Source organism: Chiloscyllium punctatum, chromosome 18 (assembly GCF_047496795.1).
Source record: "Chiloscyllium punctatum isolate Juve2018m chromosome 18, sChiPun1.3, whole genome shotgun sequence".
Classification (NCBI taxonomy): Eukaryota; Metazoa; Chordata; class Chondrichthyes; order Orectolobiformes; family Hemiscylliidae; genus Chiloscyllium; species Chiloscyllium punctatum.
Genome location: NC_092756.1, coordinates 71,949,174 through 71,966,204, shown reverse-complemented (window position 1 = coordinate 71,966,204; position 17,031 = coordinate 71,949,174). Strand labels below are relative to the sequence as shown.

At 39.6% G+C, this 17,031-nt stretch overlaps 1 long non-coding RNA gene across 1 annotated transcript in view; it reads left to right on the top strand.

Annotated features, from left to right (window-relative positions):
• LOC140489197 (uncharacterized) overlaps positions 1-16,744 on the top strand; it is a 36,979-nt gene extending 20,235 nt beyond the window's left edge. The window contains exons 3-4 of the long non-coding RNA XR_011963109.1: positions 8,489-8,609; positions 16,353-16,744. This is a non-coding gene — a long non-coding RNA (uncharacterized lncRNA). The remainder of the gene's footprint in view (positions 1-8,488; positions 8,610-16,352) is intronic.
• The last annotated feature ends 287 nt before the right edge of the window (positions 16,745-17,031 follow it).

Genomic DNA, 17,031 nt, shown 5'->3' with positions numbered 1-17,031 from the left:
AACGACACCTCCAACCTTTGTGTCGTCTGCAAACTTGCTGACCCATCCTTCAATCCCCTCATCCAAGTCATTAATAAAAATTACAAACAGTAGAGGCCCAAGGACAGAGCCCTATGGAACACCACTCACCACAGACTTCCAGGCAGAATATTTTCCTTCTACTACCACTCGCTGTCTTCTGTTGGCCAGCCAACTAAGTTCCCCTGTATGCCATTCCTCCTGACCTTCTGAATGAGCCTACCATGGGGAACCTTATCAAATGCCTTGCTGAAGTCCATATACACCACATCCACAGCTCAACCCTCATCAACTTTTCTGATCACATCCTCAAAGAACTTGATAAGGTTTGTGAGGCATGACCTGCCCCTCACAAAGCCATGTCAACTGCATTTAATCAAGCCATGCTCTTCCAGATGGTCATAAATCCTATCCCTCAGAATCCTTTCTAACACCTTGCAGACGACAGACGTGAGACTTACTGGTCTGTAATTGCCGGCAATTTCCCTATTCCCTTTCTTGAAGAGAGGAATTACATTTGCCTCTCTCCAGTCCTCAGGTACGACTCCAGTGGAGAACGAGGATGCAAAGATCTTCGCAAGTGGTGAAGCAATTGCATTTCTCGTTTTTCAAAGCAGCCGAGGACAAATCTGGTCCGGGCCTGGCGACTTGTCAATCTTAATGTTTGACAAAATTTTCAGCACATCAGCTTCCTCTATCTCTATCCATTCCAGCATGCACACCTGTTCTTCAAAGGTTTCATTCACTACAAAGTTTGTTTCTTTCATAAAGACCGAAGCAAAAAATTCATTTAGGGCTTCCCCTAAATGTGACAGCTATTATTAAACTGAAGGTTGATAAACCCGTATTTTCAACATCTAAGTGTTCTAACAGTATACATTCCATTTCTGGTCACTTCATTCCAGCAGAACTTTGTACTAAATGATTCCATTTGTAAACATTTTGCTTTTTCAGCTCCACAGCTCTGGGAATGCAGCCCAGACAGATGGGTTAAAACCTTCAGATGACTATTCATTGCTGATTAGAAATATGATGAAGTATGATTCCCAATGCTGCTCCTGTTTTCAATCCCAGTGGATCCAAAAGTACATCACAAAGCAATCAACCCTCACAATTCACAACTTATTACATCTAACAATTTGAAAAAATATGAAACAATTAATACATGTTCTAAATTAGTTTTACCTCTTCAATTTTAAAAAGGACCACAATGATGAGACTCCCTTTTAGTCCACTGAAGAGGTCTTTTAATAGCTGTGGTTATTGAGACCTAGGGCTTGGTTTTTTTTGTGTGTCCTAAAACAGTCAGGAATGGTTGTGGCTTGGACAAAAATTGGGTCAGCATTTTAGAATTTCTTACGAACCTATGGAACATATAAATCAGGATCAGGGATTGATCATTCAGACTCTAAAGCCTGCTCTGCCATTAGTAAGATCATAGTTGATCTAATTGCAACCTCAAATCCACATTATGCCAACCCCTGAAAACCACGCTTAACAATAATTTATCTGTCTGTGTCTTAAAAATATTTAAGAACTCTGCTATCACTGTCTTTTCACAGCGAAATTCACTCCCTTTGGGAAAACTTTTTTTTTTGCGTAAACTATTAAAATGGACAACAACTAATCCAACATTTTCTTGTAGGAGGAAACATCCTCTCCATATCCACCTTATCAAAACTTTTCACTTCTGGTTACAATCCTATCTGCGTGACCTCTGACATTGGGTAAAACTTGGGTGAAAACCTGTTCAAGAGTCAGGAATATTCTGACAAGTAAATGTGAAATGATTTCCAGCTTCAAATTAGATTAATTATCAAATTAGGTTAGAATTAGATTTGTTTTAATGCAGTGATTGTTTGTAACGCTCTATACTGCAAAGATAAGTTGACCAGTAGTAACAGGTACAGCAGTGATTAAGAAGGCAAATGCAATGTTGTCATTTATTAAGGGGTATGGAATGTAAAAGAAGGGATGTGGTGCTACAGTTGTATAGCAAGTTGGTGAGATTGCATCTCATATACATGGAAATCTCAGAATTATCACAAGTGGTCACCTCTTCCCAAAGACCTGGTTTGGCATGAGGAGTCAAAGGTTGGACACCTCACACCTGTCTCTGGCCAATTCTGAGTATTTTTTACCTGCAATTAAACAAAGGTAGAGATTGAATGAGGTAAAAGTGGCTGGCACAGCTATTAGTGCTGGTGCAGGTGGTGAGGTCTCCCATGTGAGTGAGCAGAAGTGCAAAGGCATGCATGGTCTCAGAAATGTGAGAGTAAGTGAAAGAAAGCACTGTATGTATTGATAGAGTTGGTGACCATTAACCTTGGTGGGGGTGGGTGCAGAGGAAGAGTTTGGGTGTGAGGAGGCAGAGAGAATAGTGACACTTACCCTTGCAGAGCACAGAAGATCATTCAACTTCTTGCAGCACTACTGCCTCTTCCACCAGACTGCAAACACTGCACTAATCTGGGTGACAACTTCAGATCACGTAGGCAGGATCTAGAACTATGGTATCCTCCTCTTCATCACTCCATCAACTTGGATTTCTAGGTTCCTGTCCATTTCTCAGCCATGCAGCAACAGACCATGAATGTCAATTCGTAGCTTGCAAAATTTGATGTGGTGCACAGTTTGGATTTAAATATGGTGCCAGTGGCACAAATCCTGAAAAGTCCCAATGAGTATCTCAACAATGAATGCAAGATAGTGTGAGTGCATTGCCACAGGGGCATGTTGCACATATAATGAGCTGAACAACAGACAGTTGTATGAGATAACTTGCTGGAGCTTATAGAGACTTATTACCAGTTTTTGTGTGTGTGTATGTGTGTGTTGTCACTTTTTATTGGTGTTTGTAGGTCTTTCGTACATTCAAGAAAACCTTATAATTAGGTTCTTTTGTTTTAATCTAGTTAGTTACATTTCAACTGAAGTGTATATACGGAAAAGCAATAAAAATGTTTGTTGCAACCAAACAAAGGTATTTGGTGTTTAAAAAGAGGGGTTCTTGATTTTCCCATGTGTACCTAGTAATAACAATGGAAATGTTAGATTAGATTAGATTACTTTACAGTGTGGAAACAGGCCCTTCGGCCCAACAAGTCCACACCGCCCCGCCGAAGCGCAACCCACCCATACCCCTACATCTACATTTACCCCTTACCTAACACTATGGGCAATTTAGCATGGCCAATTCACCTGGCCTGCACATCTTTGGACTGTGGGAGGAAACCGGAGCACCCGGAGGAAACCCACGCAGACACGGGGAGAACGTGCAAACTCCACACAGTCAGTCGCCTGAGGCGGGAATTGAACCCAGGTCTCAGGCGCTGTGAGGCAGCAGTGCTAACCACTGTGCCACCGTGCCGCCCACCGTTACTGGCCCAGTAATCCAGAGTAACGCCAATCTTTGGGAGCACAAGTTCAAATCTTATTCTGGTAGTAAGTGGAATTTAAGTGAAGTTAACTAAAAAATCTTAATTTTAATGCTAATCTCTACTAATAGTGACTGTGATAACAATCAATGATTGTCATAACCAAAATATGGTTGATCCCTATTCTTTAGGGAAGATTATCTGTTTTACCTGGTCAGGCTGACATCTGACTCCAGGTGCACCAAAACGTGGATGACTTTTTTTTTCTTTTTTATGCCCATCCGTGATTTCTGTTACCCCCACACTACCGCCTAATTGCGGTAGTGCTTATTTTTTTCCCCAGCACCCAGGTTGTGTGTGTGCAGGTGTGAGACACGGTGAAAGACACAAGGTACACAAATCTTTATTCAATTTCCACCACCAGGAAGGAAAGAAACACCCAAGTGGCCAGTGACAAGCAGTGTCCTTGACATCAAAGGGCAATGCTGCTTGATGTGGATGACTCTTAACTGCTGTCAAGGACAATTAAGGATAAACAACAAATGCTGAACTTAGAACATTCACATCCCATGGACAAATAAAAAGACTCTTCCACTCCCAATCACCATCTAATGTCCTTTGCTAAAGATGAGCTTTAGTCAGGGACAAGGGTGGGATTTGGCTGGGACACTTTCGGTAACAACTTAGTGGCATTTCTAGTTAATATTCATTGTGAAAGAATAGTAACGTTTAAATCTCTGAAATCATAACACTATTAAGAGCCAACACATTCAAGAGAGGAGTAAGGATTTTAAAACTGTTTTGGTTTGTTAATTCAATCTGCTGATACTCAAAATATTTTCCAAAGATGTTTAGATTCCCTACAGTGTGGAAACAGGCCCTTCAGCCCAATAAGTCCACACCGACCCTCCGAAGAGTGGCCCACCTAGACACATTTCCCTCTGACTCATGCACCTAACACTATGGGCAATTTAGCATGGCCAATCCACCTGACCTGCACATCTTTGGACTGTGGGAGGAAACCGGAGCACCTGGAGGAAACCCGCGCAGACATGGGGAGAATGTGCAAACTCTACACAGACAGGCTGCCCGAGGCTGGAATCAAACCTGGGACCCTGGTGCTGTGAGGCAGCTGTGCTAACCACTGAGCCACCGTGCCGCCCAATATTATAATATAACACTATCACTTTGGTCCAATAAAGCAGTCTTTTCAGATAACTCAATTCTTTTTCCAAGCATTGACCAATTATTGATCTATTTTGATCATTGTGTTTTGAATTGACCAACACTACATTTAATTTATGCATACCATCTTTTTCCTTTAATGTTTAAAGTTGTTCTGATAGGATACATCTAATTCCCAAACTCATTAATCTGTATAAATAAGAGCACCAACATGTTTTTCTATCAATTTACTAACAGCACTCTCACTAATGAAAACTGAGCTTGGCTGTAAATACTCCCATTTTGCCCTGGAGGTGAAATTATAAATTCCACTGAGTGACTCATTCATGAGCCTAATAGTTTGCAAACTACTTTTGTGGCTTGCTTTATAAGAAGAGACAACACAGATGTCAGTTATTCACATTCCTTTGCCACAGCATTCATTGGACAGCAAGACTTTTTAAAAATTTTTTCTTATCTGAAATCCTTTTCTAACTTCTCTGTGCTAGAGGTGGCATCCCAAGCTCTGGCTTTCTCATGTGTTGGGATGCTATTTTTCACACAGATGCCTTCACACAAAAAAATGTTTAACTCTGGAGGAAAGAGGGAAACTATCTGGACCTTATCCTGATTTCACCTGACATAGGTTTGCAGGCAGAAGTGCAGAACTGAATGCCATCACTGATATTTATTTTTCCCTTCTTTCTATGCTGAGGTCACTAGAGTAAAAATTATTCCCCAGGCAGGCCCCGCCTGTTAGTTCAGTTCAAATTGGCCTTTCTTGGATCATGTGGTTGAGTATGCACAGCCCTGTTTAAATCCTCATGCACCTACTTGACAAACCAAATTGAGTCAGGGCCAGTGTGTGGCAATATCTCAGGAAATGTTCACATCTACACTGTGAACTGTGTTTTAACACTACAATCATAATGATGGTGTTAACTCACCATTTTTAGTATGTTTTTATCTTCTGTTGTATCTTTTTTTCACCTTTTCAACTGACATGACAGTTCTGTAGATGTGGCAACTCTCTGGTACCTTGCTCAAATGTAAAATCTTTGTGCTTAGAGTTTCAAAGACAATTCTGGTGCTTTCTAAAGCCCAAAGTGCAAAGAGACATATTATTTCTAGGAATAGTTCTGAATAGCAACCAAGAAAAGGTACCAGGACCTGGATAAGAATTGTGACACGCTTTTGGGGTCTGTGGCTCGGTGTCACTGCATAAAGTTCTTTTCCTAACTTAGAATTTCCAGCCCTGAAAAGACAGTTATTTGACAGAATGCCTCACCACCAGAGCTTTCAAACCGCATCAATACATAACTTGGCTACTGGTGAAAAGGGCGCATGCTATCCGATTATTCATGCAAATCCAGATTCTGTACCAGTGTATGCTATCTTCAAGATGGCCATGGCGATGAAGAGACTGCTGCAAATCTCTTGAAATGTGCTTTAGCAAAGAAGGTCTGGAAAAATGCCGTCTTCTGTCTTGATTTGTCCTGAACAGCTCAATAGAGTAAGATTCTGTGTTCTATGGACAATTTCCAGGATCTACACTGAGACAAGCATCATCTGTTGCTGGAGGCTCAGTAGTTCTGAAAGACAGCTCGTTCTCACCAAAACCTGCTGATCTTCCAGTGTAAGGAATTGTTCTTGACTGAGTGTTGCAGACTGGTACATTTTTAAAGTCCAGGACAACTTCCTGAGGGATACAGTAAAGCTTTGGCCAACTTCTACAGAGATGCAACAGGGAAATGCCATTGTCTAAACCTTTCAGTCAGAATGTGCTGAAAAGCGGGGTGATTTTCTGCTGTGTGCTTCTTATTGAATGCATTTAGTAAATGCATTTTTGTTGAGGGACCTAAGATTGCAAGGTATTCAACAGAATATAACTGCACTTGCTACAGTGTTCACTTTAAAATGCTGTGGAATGTACTTTTAGATATTTTATGAATGAAGTACATTTACGGAATAGAAAACTAGATCATTCAATCTAATGGGTTAATGCTTCACACAAGCCTCCACTCACCCATCATAATTTTACCTGAACTATCCCTTGCATACAATACCTACTTGTTAGATAGCACCCCACATTACCTGTTTAATCAAATAATATTTGGTAGCTTCAGCAGTTTGAGCTATAAGAGCCAATATTCAATCTTGGCAGGAATTTATTAATGAAGGATTTTAATCCCCTAAAGAATCATTGTTGGATGCCTAATAAAATGTAGCTACTATTTAAGTGAACACTTTATTTGGTGTGCCTTCTGATTTTGGCATGTAAAAATTGGTGAATTTGAAGATTGTATACCAGGTTTGATTATAATCATACTGCATTTACCTTTTCCATCTACAATCTGATAATGTCAGCACCAAGTCTTTTGTTTCACATTCATTTGGATTGTAATTTAAAATCCAGTGTTCTTAATCCTGAATTTTTTTTTCATTTTGAAAATACATGCTTTTAGTTTGGTTGATTTTAGACTGAACATTATTGGTCAAAGTATTGAGTACAGGTGTTGGAAGGTCAAGTTGCCGCTGTACAGGACATTGGTTAGGCCACTTTTGGAATATTGCATGCAATTCTGGTCTCCTTCCTATCGGAAGGATGTTGTGAAACTTGAAAGGGTTCAGAAAAGATGGACAAGGATGTTGCAAATGTTGAAGGGTTTGAGCTATAGAGAGTGGATGAATAGGCTGGGGCTGTTTTCCCGGGAGCGTCGGAGGCTGAGAGGTGATCTTCTAGAGGTTTATAAGATCATGAGGGGCATTGATAGGATAAATACACAAGGTCTTTTCCCTAGAATGGGGGTAGTGCAAAACTAGAGGGCATAGGTTTCGGGTGAGAGAGAAAAGATATAAAAGGGGTGGTGCATGTATGGAATGAGCTACCAGAGGAAGTGTTGGAAGCTGGTATAACTGCAGCATTTAAAAGCCATCTGGATGGGTATATGAATAGGAAGAGTTTAGAAGGATGGAGCCAAGTGCCGACAAATGTGACTAGATTAGGTTAGGATATCTGGTCGCATGGACGAGTTGGACCGAAGGGTCTGTTTCCATGCTGTACATCACAATGACTCTATGACTCTATAACTATTAACATCAAGATAACTGTCATAGAGCCATAGAATCATACAGCACAGAAAATGACCCTGTGATCCAACCAGTCCATTCCAAACATAATCCCAAACTAAACTAATCCCACCTGCCTAGTCCTGGCCCATATCCCTCCAAACCTTTCCTACTCATGTACATATCCAAATCTCTTTTGTATGTTGTAATTGTAACCACATCCACTACTTCCTCAGGAAGTTCATTCCACACATGAACCACCCTCTGTGTAAAAATCTTTGCCTCTCATGTCTTTGTTAAATCTCTCTCCTGTCTTGAAATTGTTCATCCTAGGGAAAAGACTACTCCCATTAACTCTATCTATATGTCTTATTATTTTATAAACTCCTATCGGTCACCCTTGAACTTGCTATGCTCCAGTGAAAAAAGTCCCAAAATATCCAGCCTTTCTTTATAATTCAGACCTTCCATACTCAGCAACATCCTGGTAAGTCTCTCCAGCTTAATAATATCCTTCATATAACTGGGTGACCAGAACTGGATACAGTATTCCAGAAGAGGCCTCAACATAATCTTGTACAAGCTCAACGTGACTTCCCAACTCCTATACACAAGGACCTGAGCAATGAAGGCAAGCATGCCAAATGCCTTTTTAACCACTCTGTCTACATGTGATATAAACTTCAAAGAATTATGTACCTGCACACCAAGTTCCCTCTGTTTTGCAGCACTACCCAAGGCCCTACCATTAATTGTATATGCTCTACTCTTGTTTCAAATGTAAAGGAAAATGCACTATTTTTGACATAATACTTAACAGCCAAATGCTACCATTTAACAGCTCAATCATTCTCTTCAAGGTAAAAGTAACAAAAGAACACAAGGAAGAGTCAGAATTGAGGAAGGGGATCAAGTTTGAGTAGGCCAAAGATAAATCACTGACACCTAGAGAAGGCTACCAGCAATGAAATAGGTTCAGGGGTGAGTATCTTACAGTTGTTGGGGTAGTAGCAGCAGAGATTTGGAATTCCTATGGGCTGGCAAGGTGGTGCTCACACCCCTCGGAGTTAAGGTTCTTTAACTTACCTTAGAGGATCTCACTATTTACCCAAAACTATACACAGAGGGTTAGCAATGGTAGGAGCCACTCTCAGGAAAGAGTTAACATATTTTTGGGGTGCCACATACATTGTGGAACCTGATTTGTATTTAAAGTGAGCTTCTCATCAGGAGTTTAAACCACCACCACCAAAATTAAGTGTTAAAAATAGGGAATCAGTGGGATCTATTTGAACTGTCACCCCATTCCTTTTCCATCAAACAGGAAAGATTTGAAATTCTCCAAAGACAATTTTTCAAGTACAGCTGCTTTGATCTCTTGTTGGAGTCGTATTCAAATTTCACATTAGCTGAACTTCTGTGTTAGGGACTTGTACACATTTCCCACCTTGCTACCATGATCTAAATCTTGAAGTTGGCTCACGTATTTTTCTGTCCTCCCTTGAAGGCATTGACTTCAATTATGGTTGGGTTCCATGAACACAAGATGCCTTGCAGTACAGTCATTGAATTTTTTGGCACAGAAAGAGACCTCTCAGCCCATTTTATCTGCATCGGTTATCAAGCACTTATCTGTTCTAGTACATTTTTGAGCACTTGGCCTGTAACCTTATCAAAAAGATGAATCAATAAATGCTTTCAGGTTGGTCAAGAATAGCAGCAGACATTACTACATCATCCAGTCAATGTTGGATCACAACCAGCAGGTTGAATTCTGGATAATTTGATTTCCCCCTCTATCTGGGGAACCTTAAGTAAATTATTTTCTGTTTACTGCAACCCCAGCTAAAAAAAGCATCAAACTTGAGCTGTGGGGCTCAGATATACATTGGACTTACCAACTGATTTATAAGGGGTGTGAATTTGAGCCAACAAAATGGCAAACTAGCAATGATGGTCCCTTCTCACACTCACCCATGGGAGTCTTCCACAATAATATGTGAGAGAGCTGAAGATTAGCAGAACTATCCTTCCTTCCACTCTCTAGAGCTTTTTGTGCTTTCCAATTCCAATGTGCTAAACATTGATAACACCATATTGCTTCACCAATTTGTTACAGGCTACTAAATCTGATGTGTTGAAACCTAAATGATGACAAAGGAAACCGCTCCAATCCACCCCCATTAACTTCCACATTAACAATTAATGTACAAAAACAAGCATGATTTATTTTTGTTTTTTTGGATTCCTTTCTACAGAGATGTAGGAAGGAAAAATCAAATGCTGCTTTCTATTAAGTACACATTTCTCGTCAGCTTGAATTCCTTGCCAAAAAGCTTATGTGTTCAAGAGGAATGAGAAAAGGCCTCTGCTTGAAAGTTTTATTGCAACATATGTTATACCTCAACTTGCAAAATGCTGGTTCAGACCACAGTACTGTGCTAAGCTGAGCAGGATGTGGTTAGAACAAGGAGATGCTTTGCACAAACAGATAGCAGGCATTTGTGACATGAGTTTATTCTCTCCAAACTACAACTTAATATTCAACATGAAAAGATACAATTTGTATTTTTCTTTTGCATTATTTATGTTGGTGCTTTTAACTTGCAGGCCTCACACTCTACTTGTAACAACATTTAAAAGACTTGCTCAGACTATTCATTAGGCAGTAAAAGCACTAATTTCTCTTTTTTCTTTTACATCTATCTGAGAGGGGAGACGACAACTTGCCTTAACATTAAATCTGAAATTTAATATCGCCAACACTTCCGCATTCCCTCACCTCCCCATTGAAGTGACAGCTCAATGTACAAACTCTGGTAGGACATAGGGGATAAAGAAGCAAGTAGACAATCAGATCAACTATAATTTTATCAAATGGTGGTACAGGCTAATTTGGTCAAATAGCCTACAACTCCTAATTTGTTTCTCCATATGAACCTACAACCTTCTGACTCAGAATTAAGAGTAAATATAGGTATTGACTTTTATATTTATACTAATGCTGAGTCAAAATTTGTGAACTCACTAACAAGGCTGTAGATTGAAACAGTTCAAGAAAATGGCCCACCATTATCTTCTTAAAGGCAATTAGGGATGGACAAATAAAACTGCCATAGCAACATTCACATTACAAGAATGGATAAAAAGAAGCATAGATGTTGCATTTTTGTGGAGAGAATTAAGAAGCCAGATGGGAGGTAGTGGTAATGCTGCTGGGCTGGTTATCCACAGCCCCAGAAAATTTTCTGGGAGCATGAGTTTGAATCCCAACTTGGCAGATTTTGAATTTAATAAAAAGCTAGTCTAATAGTAAACATGTAATCTCATCAACTGTTGTAAAAACCCATCTGGTTTATTAATGGCCATTATGGAAGGAAAGCTGCCAGCCTTACCTGCTAGGCCTACATGTGACTACAGACCCATAGCAATGCCCTTTGCAATAAGTGCTGGCCTAGTCAGCAATGTCCACATTCCATGAGCGAATAAAAAGAAACATACTCTTGTTAAGAATCTAGTTGGAATAGAGAAAAGGGATATAGAAATAAATAGTCATTAAAAAAGTAAAGATTTCTCTTTTGGCCAATAGGCCATTATAAAAAATAAATGAACTAAGGACTTTGACTCATTTCTAGAGGGATAGAATTGAAAAACAGATGTTAAACTAATATAGGTCCTTGTTTAGATTACACTGAAGTAGGATTACACTGGTTTGAAGATATAGAATAATGTGAGATGGTGTGAGAAAGATTCACAAGGATGACAATAAAACTGAGTAGATACAATGATCATGCTGAAAAGTTTGGGGCTTTCTTTTCTAAAAGAGAACTGAGACATGATCTAAGAGACAGCTTTAAAACTTTAAGTGATTCGATGAGATAGAAAAAACATTGTCATTTTTAGAGGTCATAAGTAAATATAGTTTAAGCTTTCCAGTTAAATATCAGTCATCATCTAACAGGTGCATTCTCCATGATACCAATTCAACAGAGAACACATGCCAACCAACCAGCAGTGCTATCTTATACAGTATAAGAAGGTAGTTATCCCTTTACATTTGGTATTTCTTGTGTATTGTCCTGAGTTCAAGAGGAAAAGCTTCAACAAAATCTGTATTTTCTGAACAAAACTCAAGTTGTAGACTACTAAACAACGAAATGTAAGCTAGTTGTTAGTGAATCCACTAATGAATGTGTGTAGAATGTGAACTTGCAATGACTTTTAAGCAGTTGAGGTGAATAGCATAGATGGAGAGGGACAGAAGAATAAAAGCACCTGAAAATTTGGTTACATGTGGATGGATCAAGGATGCTCATGTGCTGTTGACTGAACGTGTAAAACAACTGGTTCACACAAAAGCTCTCTACATTTATCCAAATATAGCAGTAATATAAATGCAAGTTCTTTTATTTAGTTGAGTCAAATTTCAAATATTCCAGCTTTTTTTTGTTACTCATTCACGGGATATCGGCATTGTTAACTAGGCCAACATTTATTGCCCAAACCTAATTGCCAAGAGGGCAATTAAGAGTCAACCACATTTGTGAGTCTGATATCATAATTTATCCATAGATTCTGCCAATGTCCTACCAATGTTATGACAGGACATTCAGAAAAATACATAGAAATTTCAGGTTAGTGAGGGTGAAGGATGAGATTTAGCTTACAAAGTCATTGAATTTGGTGTGTGTTTTTACATGCACTTAGAATTCCATTTCCAATGGGAAATGTTTGATGTTAGTTTGCTATCTAATGCACTGTTAGTTTAATGCTTTCTTTTATTTTTGAATTAATTGAATTTTGAACTTACTTCCTGATTGCTCACTTGTATTGTTTCCAGATATCTTGTCATTTTCTTTTCTTATCACATTTGCAGGTACAGGTTCATGAATGTTACTTGCCCTACTTTTCTCAAAACTTCATAATATTAGCAGATTGGGATGACTGCAGCTGGCATCAGAACTGAACCTGCTTTACTTGAACATTACTTAACATTCATTTTTCAGTATTAGCTACTGAATGGTATTCAGAAAAGGGAACCTTGTTTGTTTTTCCCCTCATAAACCTAACAGTTATATTTCATTAAATCCAAACTTACATCCTGACAATGAATCTGGTAACATTTGAGGTGTTCAGGGAAAACAGTAATATAATGGTAATGTCTGTGGACTATTAAATCCAGAGCTCAAGTTAATATCCTGGCGACATAAGTTTGAATACCCCTATGGCAATTAGCAATATTTGAATTCAATAAACAAAGATCTGTAACAAAAAGCCAGCTTAATAGCAATTATGTAACCACTGTTAATTGTTATAAAATATATCTGGTTCACTAATGTCCTTTAGGGAGGGACGTTTACTAACCTTACCTGTTCTGGCCCAAATGTAAGTTTCTCTGAGGATTCTGTTTACTGAAGAAGCTCCGTGAAAATTTGAGTGAATTCTGCTGTAAATTGTTAATTTTGCCCCACTAATATTTGCTTTTCTCCTCTTTCAAAGGCAGAGTTGCTTCAGATCTAAAATTTTATGGTGTCAACAGACTTCCTAATACTTTTTGAAAATTTAGTTCAGATCTTGATCAGTGAATGGTGGAGAGATGTTTAAACAGGGAGCAGCACCACCAAATCTGTCCTCACATGTGTGACATTTATTTGTTTAACGTAGATGTCATTGGCTTGACCAGCATTTATTGTCCATCCTAATTACCGTGGAGAAAATGGTGGTGAGTTGGCTGCTTTTACTGTTGCAGTTCTTGGGTATAGGGACACCCAAGGTCCTGTTAAGAAGGGAGTTCCAAGTTCCAGCCACAGTGTAGGAATGATGATATTGTTCCAAATCAGGTTTGGAGGGGAACTTGCAAGTGGTGGTGTACATGCTTCTGCTGCACTTGTCCTGAGTAGAGCTCAAGGATTTTGAAGGTGCTGTTGAAGGACCCTTGGTGAGTTGCTGTAGCACATCTTGTAGCTGGTAGTAAAAAAAATTCACTGATTTTTTTTTTAAAACTTACCCCCAAGCCCAATGATACTGATGCCATTCATTGCATCATCCTAATAAATTACCAGACTGAGTTTAAGTAATTCAAAACTGATCAGAGCTGAATATATCTGGTCAGTTTAATCTGTAAAAACAGTCTCAGAAGCCAGGATCAGACTATTCAGAAGATGCAAGTTTTGTGATGAATTGGCATATCTTGAGAAATGGGGGAAGAGGCTCAAAATACATTTCCTCGGCACCTCAATGCAAAGTAGATTAAGTCAGCCTGAGCTGCACTATTGTCGAAGATGTGCTAAATCTTTAATATGATAAATGAGAACGGAATTGAATGCCAGGTCTTTGCAGCTAGATCACCCTTTTCCTTGTTGACCTAAATTGGCTTCTGGTCAAGCAATGACTTTGAAATCCTCATTCTTATTTTAAAATCCCTCATGGTCACATTTTTCCTTTTCTCTGTAACCCTTCAAAGGCTCCACTACCCTCCAAAATCTTTGTACTTATCTCTTCCTGGTTCCTTAAGCATCCTTAATTTTGTTTGTTTCACTACTGTGTCTTCAGTTGCCTTGCCCCTAAACCTTGGAAATCCATCCTCCACCTTTACGTCACTTTCCTCTTTAAAACTTACTACTTTGACTGAGCTTTCAGCCACAAGGCTCGATAGCTCCTTATAGGCCATGTACCATGCTGACTACCATATTTTGTTTTATAATCTTCATGTAAGCATCTTGGGACATTTTATAATGTTGAAGGCACTACATAAATGCAAGTCATCATTACTGGTTACTGAATTCTTAATTGAAGAGATATGATTTGAGAAGGCTTTTAAAAATGGGAAGAGGGATAGAAAGTTGAAGGTATTTAGGGAGGGAGTTCCAGAAATAGAATCAAGGATTTGAAAGCACTGCCACTAGAGCTAGACCACATAATTTGGAGTTTATGATCAGTGACAGCTGGGAAACTATCAAGTGGTAAATTAGAGAAATTGAGCATGTCGACGATGAGGACTGGATAAGAGTTTTGGCTTCAAGCTTATCTCTGTGTTGAACAGAATGTTTCAGCCTGGGTCAGCCGTCAGGGAACCAGATGAAGGGGACAAAATCAATAGATTTGATCTCTCAGGTGTTCACCTGTAGAAAATTCTGGATCGTCTAAGGTTGTTGAATGAGCCAGACAGTCTGATGGCACAGAGATGGTCACAAACCAAAGAAGACAGCATCAATAAACCAGCAAGCTTGAATTCATGTCTATAAACAATGCTGCTGGTGAGCAGCATTTCGATGAGAAAGAAAAGAGTTGAATTCTTGGCCTAACCTGAAGACAGCCAGGTGGGACCTGGAGGAGAGGCCGTCACATTTAAACAAGAGGTCTTCATTTCTTGGGTTGCTGTTCAGTTATTCCAGCTGGCCAATGTACAGCGTGAGCCAACAAGCAAGGTTATGGCTGAATTGATTTTTTTTTCTACATTCTTTTAGGAGAGGTAAGCAAGGCCAACATTTGTTGTCTATCCCGATTGCCCTTGAACTGATTTGTTTGCTAGGCCATTTCAGACAGTAGGAAAGAGTCAACCACATTTCTATGGGTCTGCAGTTACATGTCAGCCAGACCAGATAAGGACAATCCATTTTCTTTGTTGACAAAAGGACCTAGGTGTCCTTGTCAATAAGTCACTGAAAGCTAACATGCAGATGCAGCAAGCTATTATGAAGGGCATGTTAGCCTTTATTGCAAGAGGATTTGAGTATAAGAATAGTGAAGTCTTACTTCAGCTAGTTAGACCTCACCTGGAATACTGTGCAATCTTGGTCTCCTTGTCTCAGAGAATATATTACTGCTATTGAGGGAATGCAGGAAAGGTTCATCCAGACTTGTTCCCAGGATGCTGGGACTGTCCTATAAGAGAGAAATTGGGCAAACTGGGCCAGTATTCTATGGAGTTTTGAATAATTGGGGTGATCTCATTGAAAGTTACCAAATATTTAAAGGGATAGAAGCAGGGTGGGGGGAGCAATTTAAAAGTAAGGGGGATGCCACTTAAGTCCAAGATTATTTTACAGAGGGTTGTAAACCTTTGGAATTCTCCAGCATCGAGAGCTGTGGAAGTTCAGTCTTTGAGCATGTTTAGGGTACAAATTGATAGTCTGATTACCTGTAGTATATAGGATTAAAGGCATGTGGTGAGTAAAGGCATTGAAATGTTCAATCAGCCATGAATGTATTGAATGGCAGGGCTAATTGCCTATTCCTGTTCCGATAGGGATTTAGTGATCCAGATGTGTTTTTATAGCAATCAATGGTAGTTTCATGACCACAGCTATTAGAATTTAAATTTCACCCACTGCCACAGTGGGATATGAACCCATAGCTCTAGAACATGAGCTTCTGGATTACTAATCCAGTGACATTGATATAATTCTGATGCCTCTCTATGTTAAATAGCCTTCCAAGCTGACTGCTTTCAACTCAGGTGTGAAGTGCTGGAGAATAGTTGGAGTGTTGCAAATCCTATCCCAATATTACCCTAAACCTTCAGGATAGATGGAAAGAGAATCGTAGAGAGAAAAAGTAAAGCGAATTCTAAGAAGCCGACAAGGAAGTCATTTTAAAAGTGTCCTTTTTTTTACCTGTTATGATTGGGTCTGATAGTGGGTCATATCTTTTTGTGGCTAGTTGATGTTCATGTATCCTGGTGACTAGTTTTCTACCGACTCTCACTAGTATCCTTACATACAGATGAGGAAGGACATGACTTCGACTAGGACAACACATCCATCCTAGGACAAGCCAAACAGAGACATGCATGAGAATTCCGAGAAGCATGGCATTCCAACCTGAACTCTATCAACAAACACATTGACTTGAATCCTATTTACCACCCCCTGAGAAAAAGAATAGGAAACGACATCACCAATCCAAGGAAACCCAAACATATAACTAGAAAGTGGGCTACACCACCAGTGCTTCATCTGGAGGCTCACTGAAAATGTTACCTAATATGGTGACGTCCAGATGTCCAGATCTCCGGGACGAACCAAGAGAGAGGCTTTATAGGTCTGAGTCCACCAGGGATTCCCTGGGCCGTCTCAAATCTGTACTTTTAACAAACCTTCCACCTCAGCAAGCAAACCTACATCCATGATTCTATGGTCTTTAGCCATTTTATCAAAATGCACTGACAGGCACGGCACTCAGGTTTCTCAGAGGGAGTTAGTAAGCTGGATCAAAGGATGGAAGAATCCACCAAAGTTCTGAATGCTGCATTGGTTCTGACATTCATGCATCTGGCTACCTCCATGGCCAACATGGCTACCACCATGAAGATGCAGGTCCAGCACACAGTGTCAGCACGGGCATATGCATGGACCCACACTTCATCACTATCATTAGGTGATCAGCATCAATGGCAACGTGA